This window comes from Adiantum capillus-veneris, chromosome 5 (genome assembly GCF_014529385.1).
Source record: "Adiantum capillus-veneris isolate H3 chromosome 5, ASM1452938v2, whole genome shotgun sequence".
NCBI classification, from domain to species: Eukaryota; Viridiplantae; Streptophyta; class Polypodiopsida; order Polypodiales; family Pteridaceae; genus Adiantum; species Adiantum capillus-veneris.
Window position 1 is genome coordinate 5921626 of NC_140935.1, and position 8769 is coordinate 5930394.

Here is an 8769-nt window from a genome sequence, read left to right on the forward strand (position 1 = left end):
CTTGGCTATGGAGTGCAAATCCAACCAAGAGCCATGCTTCAATGCTTGAGCTTTTCATCTCCTTCTTCTTCATTACTATGCTATTATGTATGCTAGCAACAAGAGTATGATAAGTGAGGAACTAGTTCTTTCTCCTATGAAATGTTTCTTCTTCCTCTTCCCTACCCTCATTCCCTGCTAGCTCTCTCCACCTTCGAAGGTGTTTGAGGTCTTGGGACTGAGGCTTGGGAAAATTCAAACTTTCTTCAAGTTCATGTTATGCTATGATTGTGATGCATGAAGCTTTCCATCTTCATTGCATCACCTAGGTCACAAGGAACACAAAGAATGTATTGTAACAAGTCTCTCTTAATGGGAGAAATCATAATACAAATGCCTATTGGAGGGGGGACCGGCTCCACATAAATCCGGTCTTCAACTGTTGTCATGTTCTCTAAATTCTCTCTCTTGCAAAAGTATTGTTCATGCCAAGTTAACTAATTGCTATGATTATGTTGCTATCTTCAATTATGTCTACCCGCTATGCTCACAAAGTTATTTCTCGAAAGTGTTCTCATTAATTTTCGCTATTCTCAAGTTGAATAGGCTAATTCCATTACAGAGAGAGAGAGAGAGAGAGAGAGAGAGAGAGAGAGAGAGAGAGAGAGAGAGAGAGAGAGAGAGAGAGAGAGAGAGAGAGCGAGAGAGAGTACAAAGTGAAATATTTGAAATTTTCGTATGAGACAAATTGAAATCTACTTCAGTAATGAGTCTTTATCTTTATCTTGTTCATTCTATAAGCAATTAGAGAGAATATGAGAGAGAGAGAGAGAGAGAGAGAGAGAGAGAGAGAGAGATGCAAGTCTAAGGAATTAATAACAACAAGAACAAGATAATGACATGAGAAACACAACATTTTTCCCATGATTGAAAAACATATAGATTGATCCTCAGTTTGAGATATGAAACATCATCCCAAATCAAGGTACCATGACTGTGGGTGAAAAAGCCCTTGTGGGGACAAGGGAAAAACTCACAATCTCCATATGTTACTCATTGTTGCATTAAAAAAATACTATCTCAAACAATACATACAGTCAAGTTACAAAAATAATTGTCCACCAATGGAAGTAACTATCTACTAGCTTTTCTCCTCAGGAGGAGGCCCACAAACTTTATTCTCTAAACACTCAGAGAAGACAAAGAAATCACCCAATGATGGATCTCCTTTGTGCAAGCAAGCCCCAAGCCACCACACCCAGCAAAGATGTCCAAAACATGGTCGTCCTTATATGTGAATGTTTCTAGCAACCAACTGTGCCAAACATAATAATCAAAGTTTAATGACAAGAGATTTCATTGAACTATCAAGATGTGTGTGCTGATTGACAAAGGTTCATGGCTAGAAAGTTACCTGGTAAAAGTCTCAGTACGCTCTGCTCCCCTTTGAATCAAATCTCCAGCTAACCTTGTATAATTGTTAGATGAACGAGGTGGAGAATCTGTGAGGTAGCTTCTTGAGGCCGGAAAGAACTCAGGAAAAACAGCCTCCCCAGCCTTTCTATCATTATGAAGTGTAATGCTTTGAACATTCTTACGAGCATTCTTACAGCATTCTTGTAACGTTTTCATTTGTGTAAACTTTGACTAGCTGAATGTGTTTGCTAGCCAAAATATCCTATACCACATGAAATATGACCTCTATGTGTTTTGACTTGGAGTGAAACATGGGGTTCTTTGCTAATGCAATCACACTCTATTGGATTCTAGTGTATACCAAAATCTCCCACTAGACAAGATAGCCACACAACTTCCTTACTGGAACTAGAAACTGCAACATACTCTGCCTCATTGTGGAAGACGAAGTGCAATTTTGGTTACATGATCTCCAAGGAACTGCCGCTTCAGTGAACAAGAAAATGTAGCCATATGTGGATCGCTTAGTGTCCACACAACCCGCATAATCTGAATCAGTGTATCCAACTATGGATGCATCATTGTTCCCAAAGCGTAAGCACTTGTTAGTTGAGCCCTTGATGTATCTCAAGATGTGCTTCATTACTTCCCAATGATTTCTGCTTGGATTTTCCATAAACGTGCTGACCACTCCCAATGCATATGCAATGTATGGCCGTGTGCTAACCATGGAAAATATGAGACTTCCAACTGCCAAAGAATATGGAACCTTTGCCATTTGTGCCTTTTCAACATCTGATTTGGGACAGTCATACTTGCTAAGTTTTTTGTATGCTACCATTGGGGTACTCAATGCTTTCCTCCCTTGCATATTAAAATGTTACAATACCTTGTGAATATACTCTTCCTATGAACGTTCAATTATACCACTTTTGCGATCTCTCTTGATACACATACCAAGTCTAAGTGATGTGCATCGCCCAGATCTTTCATAGCAAACTGCTTGCTTAAGGCATCCTTGAGAAGTTCAATCTCATCTTTTGACTTCTCGGCTATGAGAATATCATCAATGTATAGAGTCAGAATGATTAGGGAACCATCGTTAAACCTCTTTGTATACAAGCAATGATCCTCTTGTGGCTCCGCACATAACCCTGGGACTGGTTGTACTTATCAAACTTGATGTACCATTTCCTTGAGCCTTGCTTTAATCCATAAAAATATTTCTTGAGTCTACACACCAATTCTGTTCGTGTTGTCTTCTCAGGCTTTATCGCAAAACATTCTGGTTATTTCATGTAGATGTCATCTTCAAGATCCCCATGAAGAAATGTTGTCTTTACATCCATTTGGACCAATTCCAAGTCCTCAATGGCTACTAGACCAAGCACAAGATGCAATGTAGTCATCTTGGCCACTGAAGAAAAGATTTCATTGAAATCCATGCCTTTCGTTTTCTTGAACCCAAGTTAGCAACCAATATAGCCTTATACTTAGGCATGATCATCTGTGATATACTTCTTCTTGTACACCCATTTGCATGGCAATGCTTGTTTACCCATAGGTAAATCTATCAATTCCCAAGTTTCATTTGCAAAAATCAAGTTATACTCATATTGCATAGCCTCCTCCAACTTCACGCTATCATCCATTTGAATGGCCTCTTTGTAGCAAGTGGGTTCACCGCAATTAGTGACTAGTAAATAGTCCAATCTTGGCTCAAAATGCTTATGTGCACAAGATGTATGAGTAGATCTCTGACTCGTGCCTAGCTACTAGATTCCTCTCTTTCTGGAGAAACATGTGTGTTTGTACTATAGTGAAAGGTGCATCACTAGCATGTTCAACATTCGGTGTAACTGATGGTGAGGAAACATCCTCAAGCCGTACTTTTCAATACTCAATGTCTTTCACTAGATTTTTATGCATCTTAGACTCGTTGAATATCACATGTGAGTTGCGTATGACCTTCTTAGATTCCGGGTGCTAGAGACAATATCCCATCTCTCCATCTATACCATATTCAATGAGGATGCACTTGTGTGATTTGGGGTCCAGCTTTTGTCTAAGCGCTTTTGGCACATGTAAGAATGCCTCACACCCAAATACATATAATCTGTCATAATTGGGCTCTTTGCCCGTCCACATTTCCTACAAAACCTTGTACTTTAGTGGTGTACTAGGTGACCGATTGATCAAGTAAGCAGTCGTCGTAACAGTTTCTCCCCAAAATTCTTGAGGTAAGTTGTCCGTAGATAGCCATAGACAACATACAAATGAATCATTGGTTCTATTTATCCTGTCAGCCACATTGTTTTGGGTGAGTGTGTAAGATGTGGTACACTGAATTCTAATGCCTTGTTTACCGCAAAAGTCCTTGAACTCGGAGGAGATGTACTCGCCTCCATTGTCACTACGGAAAGCTTTGAGATTTCTACGCGATTGGTTCTTTTCCAATGCTAAGAACGTTTGAAAAACACTAAAGATGTCACTCTTCTGCTTCAAGAGATAAAACCACACCTTTCTAGTAAAATCATCTATGAATGTTAGGAAGTACAATGCCCCCCTTAGAGACTTGACTGGCATAGGTCCTCACAAGTCGCTATGAACGAGATCTAGAGGACTTAGTAACTCCTTGTCCAAAGGCGCTGATGCAAACCTACTCTGTTTGCCATAGATGCAACACTCACATAAAGAGAATTTAGAGTCATCTAACACAAGTATATAACGGGAACGCTGCAAGATTTTCATTCCCTTTTGTCTCATATGTCCTAGCCGACTATATCACAACTTTGTAGAAGACAGCTCAGCTACACAAATAGAATTCTCTTTCAGAGAAGAGAAATAAAGTGAGTACAATGAGCCAGACTTTTGTCCTTTAAGCATGACCAGATTTCCCTTCTTGATAATCCAAGAATCATGAGAAAATGTGGTAGTGTAACATAAATCATCCAGCTATCCAACTGACGTCAAACTCTTTGTCAATTTGGATAAATGTCTAGCATTGTGCATCAAAAACTCAGTGTCATTACGCATAGAAAACATGATGCTATCCACATTGTATATATCAAGCTCATAAGAATTTCCTAGCTTCATTGTGCCATTGGTAGTGTATATAGAAAACCACTCCTTGTGAGGAGTCACCTGAAATCTAGCACCTAAGTCCACAATTCAATTTTGCACATAACCTCGTCAAGAGCTAGCAATGCATTAGGACTCAAATTTGATGTGAAAATCAACATCATTTGGCACGTCAAAAACTTTCTCAATGGCTGGATACTCAACCACATTAAGCTCTTCAATTTTCATGTTGCTTTTAGGTTTGTCAGACTTTGCTTTCTCTTTGCCCTCATCACACTGCATTGTGGAAATCTTCCTTCAAGTGTCTCGTTTTATGGTAGTAGTAATACCCAACATATTGCACTTCTTTGCCGTGACTCTTTCTATGACCTTGCCTACGATCCTGAGAATGATTGCGTCTACAACCATGCTGTCTTTTCTTTTATCACGATTGCCACTAGCCACATACGCATCACCATGCCGACTCGCATCAAGGGATTGACGTCCAGTCTCCTCAGTGAGCTACGCACTAGCAACATAAGTAAAAATTAGCTTTCCGTTAGGCGTAGAATTGCTTATGGCTGTGTTGAAGGTATCCCATGACAATGGTAGCGAACATAGCAAGACAATGGTCTCCATTTTATCATCAAAATTGAGATCTTTTGAATTAAGTTGTGAACACACGATGTTGAACTCGTTCAAGTGAGAACTAACATTAATGACCTCTTTCATATTCATGCGCATCAATTTCTTCGTCAAGAAAACCTTGTTCGAGGCATTGTTGCCATCCCAAGCCTGACATAGAGCATCCCACAAAACTTTGGCATTGGTATTATCCATTATGTTAAAGTGAATGGATTCACCAAGGTGTACGCGAATGGTCACCATAGCACACTCATTCAAGTCATCCCATTCATCATTAGTGTACGCATTCTCTTTTCTTGCACGCAATGGTCCTATCCCCTTGCAAAGAATCTTGCATACGCTGCCGGCAAATGACAAAATTTGAACCATCAATTTTTTTGATGTAGTACTCTTCTCTTTCAGAATCACTACTTGTAGCCATGATTAAGATAATGTGGCCAAAAAGTTTATGGAAAATGGCCTGGGATAATTTTGGTAGAGTTTCCCCTATGTGAAAACTCAAACCAAAAGCAATAAAATCAATTTTTAAAAAGAACTAGAAGTGTCAAGAACGCATAAAATGGACTTGCAGGAAAAATCAAGCAGAATCTTCTTTTTATGAGGAGTCAAAACTCAACTCAAAAAACACATAAACTGCTCAAAAGAACCATTGGGCATAAACTACTCAAAACCACTGTTATGTGACCGCCCAGATATATATCCTATAGCAAGGGTACCGTAAGAGGGGAACTAATCTAGCTACATGTATCACCAAAGGTATCTCAACATTCAATAATACCCTAGCTCAAAGAAAACCTCGTGCTATTAACCCTCCAAAGGCTAATGCAGACACAAAACGAGTAGCCACAGTCTCAGAAAGGGCTCTTTTGGTGCAAATCTCGGAAACGATTGAGAAAAGTGCCAAAATAGCCAAAAAAAAATGGTTCCACACATAGTACAATGGGTAGTGTTTGCAACTCAACGTACATGAGTGACTGTGCTCAAACAGGCACCAAGAATTGCTGCATGCAATAAAAGTGATATCTGCAGGGATATCTGCTCTCAAAAGAGCTCAAATAGCACTAGGTGTGCTAAAGCAAACATACATGTGTCAATACATTTGTCCGTAGAGAAACTACTGTTGAAATGACTACTGAAATTGCCCATGAAAGCACTATGTCTGGAAACCTGGAGAAACGACAGCGGAAATACGCTAGTCAAATAGCCTCCAAAGATGCTCGGAGTCAAAATGGTGCCATAGAGCGTGATCGATGTGCTTGATGCCAGTGACGGGTGTCACTCCTCTTTGGTAGAGGTACCTCACCCATGCATACTTAACTTAACTTGAGAAGTTGTAAGCTAAAGTATAAGAATCCAATGAAAGTAGGGTAAATGATTATAAGTGTTTTAATTCCAAAACATATTCCATACATCAAACCAAAAACATATGCTTGCTTAATCTTGTCATAATCTTATCATAAACATGCGTTATAACTGGTACACTAATCACATGATTAATCACTTATGTCTACTTGCAAGAACAATCCATCATTTGAGTTGGATAAAATTTTGTATATTTGTATAGAGAGTCATAAAATTTGATGCTTTCATTACTTTGTAATATAGAGGGACTACCATAAAATAGGTATAATGATTGTTGATTTTCAATTGAGGATAGGTAAATAAGAGTATAGAATTTGATAATAGAGTAGCCAAGATTCCAATTGAATAATAATATGGTTGGAAAGGATTACAATTGAATAATAATATGGTAGCAATTGGAAATGATTCAAATTGAGAGAAGAGATTGATAATAACTTGACTAAATAATAGATTTACATTACCCAAATGTGCTTTGAAGTTATGGATCTCTCAAAGATTTGATGCGGTAGTCACCAAGTTGTTTGCCATAACAACAGAGCTCCCTTCTCCCAAGTGTCTTCAAGTGTGTGTAAAATTGAGTGTGAATGCCCTTTATATAGAGTTTTGGGGGTTTCTTGATGCTCAAGGCATGCCCATACCTCCCTATATTACCCCATCTTTCCAAATGAAGAAGAAGAGGCGTCACAAGCCTCTCACTTACCACTAGAGGTGTCCCAATTTACCCAATTTAGTGATACGCCTCATGTACTTACCCATGCTTAGAGTCAACATACCATAAGACATGGGTCCATGGATATGGTCATTTATGGACATACATACACATGCATATACATGCCCATGCACATGCATATATATGCATACCTTAGACTTATGAGTTAATTTATTAACATTAGGATAAAATTTAATTGTCTAAAGTGAGCTTGGCTTATCATAATTTAATTCAAAAAGTTTCTATTAAAAGACAAGCTTGAGGAAGACAAGCTAAGGTGTTAGATGCACACACCTGCTATGTTTAGTAGCTTTTAGAGCAGACAACTATTTTTATGGAAATTTAGGAAGGGGTAGATTTAGACGAGACGGTCGCGTCTAGGTGGGTGCAAGCACCTCAAAACTTACTATTTTTAAACAAAAGTGAAAAAATGTAAAAATTTCATTTTTGGAAAGCTTACATCAATATATTCATCACTATTTTATCAAAGGTGAAAAACTACAAAAAATAAAAACTTTCTATTTATGACAAAATTTCCTGATATTAACCCTTTACATGGGAATCCCCTCTCCAAGGGTGGCAGAGACCTTATAGACGTCGGGTCAAGGGCGGTGTCGGTGTTGTGTCGCAAGAGCAGTGTCGATGTCGAGTCATAGAGGAAAGTGCTCGTCGGAGCAGGAAGCCTAAAGATGATCTCAAAGACCGCGAACCGGAGAGATGTCGAATCTCTCTCTCTCTCTCCCGCTGTCTCACCCTCTAGCCTAGGCCGAGGATCACTGGATGCCGCCAATGACTTAAGATGATGCCGATGTATTGAGGTTGCCAAAAAACCTGCTCTCTCTCTCTCTCTCTCTCTCTCTCTCTCACACACACACACACACACACACACACACACACACACACACTCCGAGGATCACTGGACGCCGCCAATGACTTAAGATGATGCCGATGTATCGAGGTTGCCAAAAAACCTGCTCTCTTTCTCTCTCTCTCTCTCTCTCTCTCTCTCTCTCACACACACACACACACACACACACACACACACACAACTTTGCTCTCTCTCTCTCTCTCTCTCTCTCTCTCTCTCTCTCTCTCTCTCTCTCTCTCTCTCTCTCTCTCTCTCTCTCTCTCTCTCTCTCTCTCTCTCAAGGTCTCTCTCGCTCAGGTATTTGTGAGCGGGGAATCGGGGGGAGGGTGGTCGAAGGCTCTGTGGCCCTTGCACACGAAGGCTCACATTTTTTTTGGCCTGCCCAAAGGGCAAGGCTATAGTGATGCCTTCTCTTTTTGCTAACTAAAATAGAAAAAAGATTGAGTTATATTTTCAAGCATTTTTTGATAGGCTAAATAAGCTGATTGGTTGAAATAAGACACGGGACACTCATTTAAATGAAGAGTGTGTAAATCTAATGATAGACATGTCTTGGGTTTTGAAATATGAATGAATGCTCATTTATCAAGGAAGGATTTTGGGTTTCCATGCTACCGTCTAAGTAGGACTGCCAACTTTGGGAAGGAGGTGAATTAAGGAGAATCTGTTCCAATGCTTCAAGGGGACAACGCGAGGAGCTAGCACGTGCTTGCTTGCACAGTTTCTTTTT